Source organism: Pyrus communis, chromosome 11, assembly GCF_963583255.1.
Source record: "Pyrus communis chromosome 11, drPyrComm1.1, whole genome shotgun sequence".
Lineage (NCBI taxonomy): Eukaryota > Viridiplantae > Streptophyta > Magnoliopsida > Rosales > Rosaceae > Pyrus > Pyrus communis.
Genome location: NC_084813.1, coordinates 12060834 through 12073024, shown reverse-complemented (window position 1 = coordinate 12073024; position 12191 = coordinate 12060834).

The window sequence follows — 12191 nt, the reverse complement described above, 5'->3', positions numbered from 1 at the left end:
TGCACTCGATTTTCACTCAGATTTTCTAACTACACACCCTAATCTAGTCATATGTGAGAAGATTAATGTAAACATGAAAACGAACACTCACATATATGTATCACAAAGAACGCAATTTCTGGAGTTAATAAGCATGTTTAGATATGATCTCATGAATGAAATGCTACTACTTAGATGCGAGAACCAGTGACACCATATGCTCATACCAAGTTCAAACTCCACAAATTGAAACACAAAACACTCAAGAAAGAAGTCAAGGGTTGTAACGGGGCTAGGGTATTGGCTAACAATGAAAGGTGAAGGATAAACAAACATTCTTAAAGCAATAGTGAGCAAAGTATTGAATCAGGCACTTAGAATTCCCTTAAGAACGCAGAAGTCAACTTTGAACACCCAAGGGAAAGTCACACAAAACTTAGGGCCATATTCACTTTTTGGACCCTTTCTTCAATCACTCATTCTTTAATTTTTTTTTTTTTTTTTTTTTTTTTTTCAAGCTCTTTTTTTTTTCTTTCTATCTTTCTTTTCTTTTGAATCTCAAACATACTTAAGAACAAGCATTCCTTCCCCCACACTCATTTTCTTGCATAATGTAACTCAAAAGGAATTCATTTAAGTCATGCTCACTATCTTTTAAGAACAAGGGTGTGGATTGTCCTAAACTAGGCTAGGTGAGGAAAATATGGGTAAACAAAGAATAGAGGCTAAACAAGGCTCAACGGGGTTAAAACTTTCAACAAATACGAAATATGGGAAGTGAGGCTATTTGGCTATGGTGGTGGTCACTACACAACTTCTTCTTGAATATGTGTTATGCAAATCAATAACATGCTTTGAATGAAATGGGCATGAGTTCTAGCATTTGGAACTATATGATGAAACGCCTTCTAAGTAGTAACCAAGCAAAGAATAATGAGATCATGCAACGACTTTAGAAAACAAGAAATCACAGATTATACTCTCCAAAGAACGTTATAGGCTCAAGTCTCTCAGGGTTGTAGCGTTTGGTTGAGTTCCTTCCTTCAAGCATGTTACATAACTAATTTTTTCTTTTATGATTGCATGTGAAGTCATACATTATAACCATAACCAAGCATATACTAAGAGTAAATCAAACTTTTCTCTATGTTCATAACTCTTTTTAACAGTCATGTAATTACAAACCAAATCCTTATCATTGTGTTGGAAGGTATCCTAAGACACAAACACAAAAAAAACGACTCAAAACACTCTTTTTAGGCTTTTCAAAACAATTTTTTTTTCAAATTTTTATGGTATTTTCGGAGTTATAAAAACAAAACACACTAAAACACTCTAAAACAATTTAAAAACACCTTAAAACACTTAAAACAGCGAGGAACAACATTTGAAGTTATGGGTGATAAAATCCCACGAATTTGCATTAACAACATTAGTTACCCCCCCACACTTAAATCAAACATTGTCCTCAATGTTCTAAGCATAGATTCATACAAAGCATAAGTAAACACACAAAAAGCATTTAAACATACTAAACATGGCAGAATGTAATTAATCAAAGAGAAGAGTTTAGAGACGCAAATCTGGTTATAGAGTGTAAATTCCATCTTCTCCTTGGTAATTGCATTGAGGCTTTGATCTTTGTGATTCCACAGGCTTACTCTTGAACTGCGCTGCTCCCATCGTTGATTTTCCTTTGTGCTACTCTTGAACTGGGCAGCAGGCTTCTTTTGGTCTCCCCCGAAGGTCTGAGCTTACTCCTTTGGTCTGTTTCTTTGTTCAATCTTTCCAATTCGTATTGAAAAGGGTTGGAGGATAACTCAGCCTACGTTTGTCTCCACATGCTTCAATGTATCATTTTCACTTGCCTTACTCGCTCCCCTTTGCAGAAGTGGTCCCTTCTCTGGAAGTGTATCAACCGTTGAAGATGACTACTCGAGAGCAACGCTAGGTAAGCAATCAGGAATAGATTCCAGGCAGTTGGCTCCAGATCGGAAGACTGACTCCAAGTGCCGGCTGATTGCTTCTTTTACTTTGCCATGCGAGTAAGAACAAGGACAAAGAAAAAGACAGGGAAAGAGCATGATATGAGATACTTTTGCTTTTGACCTTGATGATATGAGATACCTTTGCTTTTGAAGAAGCGGTGAATGAATCAGCACATGTATTTGTTGTGCTGCTTCCTCCTGGGTCATATGTACTCCAGGCATCTGGTATCATCTTTGGGGAAGAAGAAGAATTTGAGTATTTCGAAAGGCTTTGTTGGGAGTGCGCCCTCAGAGGTGAGGGAGAGTTGGGCATTTTCTTCAGGTCTGCCTTGCCATAAAAAATGAAGGTCGACATATATAGAGATAATAGCAAGTGGTGGTACTTTTTACCCTTGTCGACAAACGTTTTGATCCCGCAAATCCGGCTTTTTGAAATAGTGGCGCCTCTTCGATTTCTGAACACGCCTCTTCGATTTCTGAGCAGGCGCCCCTTCGATTTCTGAACGACGCTCCTTCGCTTTCTGAACGACACGTGGTAGTGCAGATGCGGCTCCTTTTGACAAAGCTGCACGCGTTTTCTGAAAAGCAGAGAAAGCGTCGCCGGACTTTGCGCTTGTCGGCTAAAGATGTGTAGTTGCGACGATGGCCTCCTCGTGTTGTCTGAAAAGAAGAAATATTTTGACAAAGTTGAACACGTCTTCTGAAAAGCCGAGAACGCGTCGCCTAACTTACGCCTGAAATTCCGGCTTTTTGAATCGGTGGACGCGTTGCCTTGGCTTTTTATAGAGCTATCGATCACCGCCCACATACACACTCTGAAGAATTCCCATTCTTGAAAATCGTCTCCGGCCCTTTGAAAATTTACTCCATCCACCCCTTCTCTTTGAACACTTTTGAAAAATGGCAAACTCATCGAACCTTAGCTTAGAATTGAGCCTCAGCAGTGATACGGCCGCGCCGCGTCAAGGTAACGTATGGCGCCCTTCTTTCTTATCTTCTAACGGTCCTCTTTCAGGTGAAGACTCTGTGATGCAGGACGCCACAACAGCTACAATAGTAGCTAGGAACCTCCTCACTCCAAAAGATAGTAGGCTGCTGTCAGGACGGTCCGATGAGTTGGCCGTTCAAGAATCCCTCGCACTTAGTGTTCAGTGTGCGAGCTCTGTGTCCAACATGGGCCAACGCCTGCTTGCTCGGTCCCGCCAAGTGGAATCGTTGATGGCAGAGGTGGAAAGTCTTAAGCAAGAGATCAAACTGCTTAAGTACGAGAATAGAAGTTTGCATGTGCTTGCAAATAACTATTCATCGGGCATGAAGAGGAAGCTTGATGAGCTGCAAGAATCCAATGGTCGAATGCAAAGTGACCGTCAAGGTGACCGTCAAAGGCTTGCAGCTTTCTTCCAGAGGCATATTTTTCCTGGGTCATCCAGCGCTTGGCCAAGTATTGAGGCCTGGAATGCTCTAGCTCCGATGCCTTCCGCTCCGATGGCTTCCGCTTCTATGCCTCCCGCTTCTATGCCTCCCGCTTCTATGCCTCCCGCTTCGACGCCTCGTAGTGGGGCTTCACATAAACAACCTCTGTGAAGCTCCATCTTTCTCCATGTTTAATATATATATATATATATATATATATATTTTTTTTTTTTTTTTTTTTTTTTTTTACATAAATAAAATCAAACGGCATGGAATTGGTCCTTGAATGGAAGGTGATACTTGAAGTGAATCGGCATTGGTTTGAATTCTAGTGTAGGTGCCTGATTCAAAAAAAATAGTAAGTTAGTATAAAATCTAATGGAATTTGGAAAAGAAAACTTACTTGTTTTGTCCGACAAGAACTCAATGACAAACACCACTCCTTTGAAAGTTTCAGGGATATTGGACTTGGCCAGATTACAAATGATGGTTATGACTTGTCCAATGTCATCAAATTTAACTTCTTTGGATTTTTTGGTTTCAAGAACGTCCTCTTTGATGAATTCATGACATTCCTTACTTGTCACCTTTGGAAGGACTTCCAAGATGTCTTTCTCACCTTCTTCTTCCTTGGAAGTCATAAATCTGCAAGGAATAGGGATACTTGTTGGAACGGGATTAAAAATAATGAAATTTGGAACAACCATACCTGTATTAGATGGCATAGGAGCAATAGGTGCCTCCGGTAAAGGTGTTTCCACCCTTTCCGTGGGTTGGGTGTATTCCTCTTCCTTGTGATTTGATTTTGATGGTTGAGGGTCCATTCCAACCTCCTTGTCACTTCTCAACATGATAGCATTGGTGGTTTCAAATTCTCCCTTCTGATTTGCAATGGTTGAACTAGGGAGTTCGCCTTGGTCGCAAAATTGTCCTTCGAACTCCGCTATCTGCCCAATTTGCTTTTCCAGAGTAGTAAGTAATTGAAAAATCGTATCATTATCATTTGAATTACCTACATTACTTTGGGCAGGTTGTGGTGGCTGCATAGGCGTTGAATAGAACTCCTCATACGGCTACCAATATCCTTCTTGTTGAGCCTCATTGTCTTGATTTTGTAAGCCCTGCACCAAACAAATTAATTCATCAAGCTTTTGATTATAATCTATTGACGAACTTAAATTTGGTTGGGCATATTGAATATGAGGTTGTGGTGGGTGCATAGGTCTTGAATAGAACTCCTCATATGGCTGCCAATATCCTTTTTCTTGAACATGTTGAGGTTCCCACCATATAGAGTTTGAATGATCACTCCAATCGGAATTGTAAGTATTGGAAAACACGTCGTTCCTTGATTGATTATGATCAAATGTACCAACTCTTTGCGTTTGGTACTCTTCCATAAGCTGTGACAAAAGAGAAACACTATCAAGTGTCATGTCTTGCGTCTAAAATAAAACTAAAAAAAATATATATACACAAACGAAAATAAAACAATCCAAGAGATTAGCAAAGTTGCTAATCCCCGGCAACGGCGCCAAAATTTGATGCGTGAATTATACGCACACAAATTAAACCCTCTTTTTGTCAATTTGTAGTATAAGTATAAGTAGGGATCGTTCTGGACCGGGGATTAGGAGGGATTGTTAATCTCTTGGAAACTGACTTAAAAACGTAAAAACAATATATAAAACACTATACTAGACTCAAAGAATTCAAAAATACTTTAAAACATAAATTAAACAGATTCTAAGCACTAAAGAACAAGAAAGTAAAGGGGGGGGGGGGGTTTGATTTGACGAGATTAAATTAAATGGACAAATTGTAATTAAAGGCAGAACGTAAATATGAATGAGATGAAAATATGGATGATGGAATAGCCAAGGGGTTCTTCTCCACACATGTTACACTTGCATACAAGATTGATTCTCAGTTGGTCTTTCGATAAATTATGAAACTCAATGCTCCAAGTTAATTAGGTCCGCTTAAATTAACTTTCAAATTTCCCTAGATTCATTGGATTGAATGGAATACGCATTACAACCAAATTATTCTTAATCAAAGTCCCTAACTATGGAATACGCATGATAGAGACATTCAACCAAGATCATTAAGTTCAATGAAAATTATAAGTGTTGACGAGGCATTCGTTACTATGGAATACGCATGAAACTTATGCCAAGAATTCGTTTAACGCGATTGTTTATAAGCAACCTCCACTACTTATGAATATAAGTTCGTAACTATTAGGTGAAACTCACTTATATTCTAGCGTCATATTCATGCATGAAAATTAAGCGCGCATTCTTAATAAACATACATAAATAAGTTATCAATCAAACGGTTAAACGAATTGAATCCACAACTTATGAAATTCCAACGAAAGTAATCAATTCATAATGCAAGTATAAACATAGTTTCGAATCACCCCCTAGCTAAAGGGGGGTTTAGTTCCTCATACAAAACAAAGAGAATTGAATTTAAACTTTGAAATCAAAGAAACACCTAAACATTCCAACAACTCAAACTTGAATTGTATGAACGTTTAGGCCCTCTTATCTTCCTCGTTATTGTAGCACAAGGTCTAAGGTGAGGTTTGGGGGATTATGGAAATGGTAGAGTGGAGTGAAGAGTGATGGAAATGGAAAGATGGTTTGTGTTTGGATTATAAGGGAAGGGGGACTCACGGCAATGAGGGAATGGAAGTGTTTGTGGTGTGTTGTGTATGAAAATGAGATGTCCCTGAATGAATGAATGCAAGGGTATTTATAGGAGTAGTGGAGGGAACATATGGCTATGTCATTTGTAGGTGAAGTAAGTGTGTGAGGTTGGTGAAGTAAGTGGAGGTTGTAGGTGAAGTAGGTGGATGTTGTAGGTGAAGTAGGTGGATGTTGTAGGTGAAGTACATGTGTTTAAATGGTTGAAATGTGTAGATGATTATGAGTGATAAGTGATAAGTGTATGATATGTTAAGTGATAAGTGAATGATTTATGATAAGTGATAAATGAATGTATGATATGATAAGTGGTGAATGATATGTGGTGAATGATAAGTGGTAGTGTTTAAGTATTTAAAATAGGGAACAAAGCCCTTCCTTGCATGGCAAGGAAGGGAGACACAAGGAAACACACGACAATGTCCTAAGGTTGCTAGGAATGTTGTTTTTGTGTTCTAAAATGCGTAGGAGTTTTCAATGATGCTCAAACATGAGGTCTTTTTAGGATTTAACTTTCCTACTTCAAGTCTTCAATTTCGTCCATCCTTTTGGCTCCAAGCATATGATATCCATTCCAATCTCTAATTTGCTCCAAAAGGCTCCAAAAGGCATCCTTTTGCATACTTTGCCCTTAGAACCTGAAAACACACAAAAGAAGCATAAAGAACTAAAATAACTAAAGAAACATAACGTAAATGTACGAGAACAAGCCATTTAAGTCGCATAAATATGCTCCTATCATTGAGCTGAATTTCAAATCTACATAAACAACGGAAAACAAATCAAAAGGCAACTCAACAAAAAGTATAAAGTAACTTAGAGACTAAACAACCCATTTACCATTGATGAAAGCAGTCGGAACACGCAGCCCATGTAAGGAGTCAGATTCCTACTCTCAGCTGATTTCTAGGGTCTTCTTGGCCTCGTAATGATCCATTTTGCTACAATGATCGAAGAGCTTATGGCGGGTCCTCAACTGCCCAACACCATCGACTTGGCATATGTTAAAGGAGTACCAAAACTCATTGGCAGTCAGGTCCAAGTCAAAGAATCTGCTCAAGTTATGGAACTCCACCATCATGCGGACCACGTTCGGAGAACACTACGTAGGAGCACACTTTATGGAACATATCACCTCCTGGAAGAATTGAGGCATAAGAAAAGTGAACCCCAACACAAAGTAGTAGGGGTGAAACTTGATAGCTTTCCTAAACCCATATGGTTCACAGCTGCTTGCTTCATGCGAACCTTAGACGAAATTGCGTGCTTAAACATCTCGAGGAAGTCTCTGAATTGCTCACTGGAACTTATCTTGACATGAGCAGTCCTGAAGTAACCTAGCTTACTTACAGATCTGCCCTGGCAATACAACGGCATAATAAATTCATCATTCTTGTGGCTTGAGGAAGACATGTTCTAAAAAAATCCTACAACGACGCAAGGAAAATTTTTTAGAAGGTTGCTTGAAGAAGAAGAAAAAAAAAAAAAAAAAAAAAATGTAGGAGCCTAGCGCTTCATGGCCCAGCCATTACCAATTGGCCATGGGCCCAAGACCACAGAAACTTAGCAACCACGCCAAGCCTCACTACCTGGCCCCTTCTTTCTCCTCTAGTGGGCCATCTCGGCTTAAAAAGGGCAATAGCCCACAAAGGAAATGAAGGGGGGTTAACGCCCTCGTGCTTCTATCTTTCTCCTGCATCACTTTCTCTGCCTGGGCCCAAGCCTAGTGGCCCAAACCAGGGCCTCATCGCTCCAACTAGCTCGACCTGATCCAAGCCACACTTAGCCCCAACCAGCTAAGCTGTGCTACCTGTTTGCAACACCCTAGTTGCCACGACATTAGTACAGCAGCCCTACAGCTGCACAATTTCCTATGTCCTTAATCCCTGTTGAGCCAAAATTTGAGCCCCGAGGCTCCCAAAAGAGATGGAACACAATTCTTTGCACGGGCAAGCGAAAAAAGTTGTTGGGGGAGGGGGAACAAATATCATCCGACTTTCTTTCTTTCTTATAGGAATTTTAATTCATCTCCAAGTTTATTCAATACCCTACTTAAGGCAGGCTTAAATAGATTTTGGTGGTGATTAAAATCTCTTTCATAGAATAATTTAAATTCCAAGTCAAAGTGGGAATCTACATCAAATTGGGACACAAACTCCATGTCTACCTATGTAGCTTTGGATCACTACACCTTTTGCCCTTTCTTTCGAGCAGGCCAGCAGGTGCGGGGGCATATGTGGAGCCAAAAATAATCCCAAAAATCATGAAGTTGACACATGAATTATTTCCCAAGAATGACAAGACTACCCCTATTAAGTGAGTAGGGAACATTCTCATTCCCCTCACCCAACTGAGGTAAAGCAGGCAGAGATCAACGACTGCTCAAAAAGTCAAAGGTACTTATGATAGAAGACTTATTTCCTAATCAGAGAAGACTTCTTTCAAGCAAGTAATCTTAATTCCATTTATTTAGGATATTTACTTAATTACTCCAAGATATTTATTTACACAAATATCTTGGAATATTCCCACCAAAATACCACCCTAGGGTCAGCCACCCCTAATGTGACAACCCGTCCCTAATTTTACGTTTCTATTAATTTAAAAAGCTTGAATTTACAAAAATGCCCTAGAGGCAAGGACTTTAACTTCCGTTGACCATCAGTTTGAGAGATGTGGGACTTATTCTTTTAGCGTATCCTTGTAGTACTTGTTGGTACGAATGCATAGGCGAAAGCCGTTTGCGAGTCCGGATTATAACGGTATAGTTACAGACGTTTGAAATTTATTATTTAAAGTTAGTTAAATAATTTGAGCTCCCATTTTATGGGAAGGAAGCCAATCAGTTTTTAAGGGAAGAAAAAGGACCAATCAAATAAAAGAAGGGTTGACCAATCAGAAAGGAGAAGAGAAGATAAGAAGAAAAAAAAAAAAAGTGGGGGGAAGCCCAGCTTTCCAGTCCGTACACATGTGCGCCACCCAAGCTAAATTCCGGCAATTTTTGCCATTTCTTTCATCGAATCATCACCATACAACACCTGCAACCTCTTCCACAACCTTGCCTCTTCCATCTTCACCCAAATTCGTGGGTTTCTAAGTTCAAAATCAGCAAGAACAGTTGTAGGGGTGTTGGAACACCGAGGAATGAGAATCAAAGCTCACCCATTATAGAGTTTCAGACGGATTTAGGGGAATTTGAGGTGTTTCTTGGCCAAATTGGCCTTGGCCATAGGTATGAAAGTTGTTCCTCTCATTGATATCTTTATTTCTATGAAATTTGAGAATTTTTGGAGATTAGTTGAATTTTTTCGGCGAACCGTGGCGGCCAGGCACCACGCGCGGCGGCGCGTGGGCCGAGACCCCACATGGCCATCTTAGGCTAATTTTGACGACTGAATTCCATATTTGTCATTCGCTTAGTGAAATTTTAATGTTTTAATGAAAATTTGTAGTTGATCACCTAGTTGGCCACCACGAGGTCCTTGCATGTATTGACGATCTGACCGTTGGATCATCATTAAACTTTAATACATTATGGTATGTAATATTTGAGGATATTAGAAACTTACGGATTGGTAATCTGACGTACGGATCTTCCTGAATTAGATTTGTAAGTTCGTAAAATAAAACGTTGACGGCCACTTGAATTGGCAATTGGAAGAGACCTAACCGTTGGATCATCATGAAACTTTAGTATGATGTTTTAGAAGCATGATGTGTATCTTTGAAAGTTATGGATCGGAAATCCGAGATGCGGATCTTTCGGATTGAGTTACGTAGGGTTGTGGCCCCTACCGTTGATCTTTGACCGGCGATTGACTTGTGGTCAATGGATCTCAAATCATTCTAGAGCATCCTTGGGATGTGTTTTATGTAAACTATGGGTTCTATGGATAAGAGTTCTGAGACGGGACTGAATAATTGTTCTAGGTGAGGATCGCTCGTGACGTCTCAATATTCGTGCTTGGGAGTTGTAATGTGGACCTAAGGTGAGTGAGTCTTTTCCCTTCTATCGTGTATATATATATAAGATTAACATCTCCACAAACGTTTATAAATTGAATATTTCATATAATTATTGTGAATGCTTTGGAGGACTTGGACGAACTACGAATGGCTTGATCCCTGTCTAGTGTACGTAGGCAGTCTAACGAGACGTTAGATGCAGCTATATAATAATTGAGACAATAGCCTTGTTTGGGGAATTGAGCAATTTGAGGGACATTGGTGGAAAATGTGAGATTTAACCTTATGATTTAGTGGTTAAATGTTGGTCATAAATCAATGTCTGAAGAATGAAGAAATTAAAGTAAGGAAATGTAAATAATGATAGTTAATTAAACTAGTGTCTAGTTGGGCTTATCACCGACACTTAGTCCCGAAAATAAATAGTTTGGAAGTGGGGTGTTATAGATTATGCATTTCACGCCATGTTATATATATATATATATATATATATAGAAACACTATGTTATGGTTGAGTATCAGATTGCATCATGGCATATCCATATGTATATTATCTGCCCATAATTATTGTGAATGCTGTGAAGTGCAAAGGTAAGTTCAGGTGAGTTTATAGTATTAGTTGAACTGATGGAGTTATGGCATGACTACATTTATGTTTTAGGCAACTCTGACATTGTCATACAGGTTGCAATAATAGGCAACTCTGACCTTGTTGTACAGGTTTCCCATGAGTTGTACATGTTATATTAGATGTAGATAGAGCTCATAAACCTGCACCCCGGTGTTAGTGCTCCCGTCCGTGGCTAGGGCACAGTCCTTCACGAAATGTTCACCTCCCGCACCTTGCGCTCACCTTGGATCCAAGGTAGGTGCACAATCCTGTCGTACATACCACAATAGGTGGTTCCGACTCGTAGGTCATCCGCGATTATTTACACAGTCTTCACGTGATCGTAGCACTTGAGCGTATTTATTTACACCCAATCCTGTCGTACAGACCCCTTTAGGTGGTTCTGACTCGTGTGTAGGTATACTTATTGGGCTATTGGCTAGCATATTGATGAGCTATTGACTAGCATGTTGATGAGTTATTGGCTAGCATGTTGATGAGCTATTGGCTAGCATGTTATTGAGCTATTGGCTAACATGTTATTGAGCTATTGACTATCATTGATTAATGAGATATGGATAAGTCGTATAGGTCACTATAGGTAACTCCCGACTTATATGCTAGCTTTGATTGATGAGATATGGATAAGTCGTACAGGTCACTATAGGTGACTCCCGACTTATATGCTAGCATTGATTGATAAGATATGGATAAGTCGTAAAGGTCACTATAAGTGACTCCCGACTTATATGCTAGCATTGATTGATGAGCTATTGATTCAGCCGTACAGGTCGCGTGAGGTGACTTCGGCTAGCATGTTGATGAGTTATTGGTTCAGCCGTACAGCCAAAATAGTTGGATCCGGTTGACATACCGTTTCATATTGATTTATTTCACCTAGGTTACTTATTCTTGTTGAGATATTTGACACGACATAACTGTGAGACGGTTATGTTAGTTAAACTTTAGAGTTATAGTCACGCCTATTATTTTCTAGGAAATTATACAGGTGTTACGGCGAGGGGTTATTGCCTTTGGTAATTGAAATTGGGTTGAAAAGTTTTGTTTCACTCACTCACATTTTCTATTTTTGCACCCCTCTAGGTTCTAGCAGTAGAGTTCCGTATCAACAAGGATTCGTGGCACTTTTCAGTACAGATGTCTTCTTATGATGGTATAATCATTATCTTAGCTTACTGTACTATATCTATGCTCTGTATTACGCGTGAAATGGGTCCAAACCCGCTCATCGCGCACTCGTGTACTTAAGCACTTTTAGGTTTTAATTTATTCACATTTTATACACTATCACACTTTATGGCTTCGTCACCTTCCAGGTGTTGGCCAACACAGCTCTATTTGGGGTCTTAGTGGATATTCCGGGTCGGGGTGTGTTAACTAAACCCTATAGGGCCAGCCCACTTCCTCTTTTTCTCCTATAAATACCCACTTTATCTCCAAAATTTAGGAGGCTTTTTGCTATCCACAAGCTCCTAAACACATTCTTTTCAAAATTCTAAC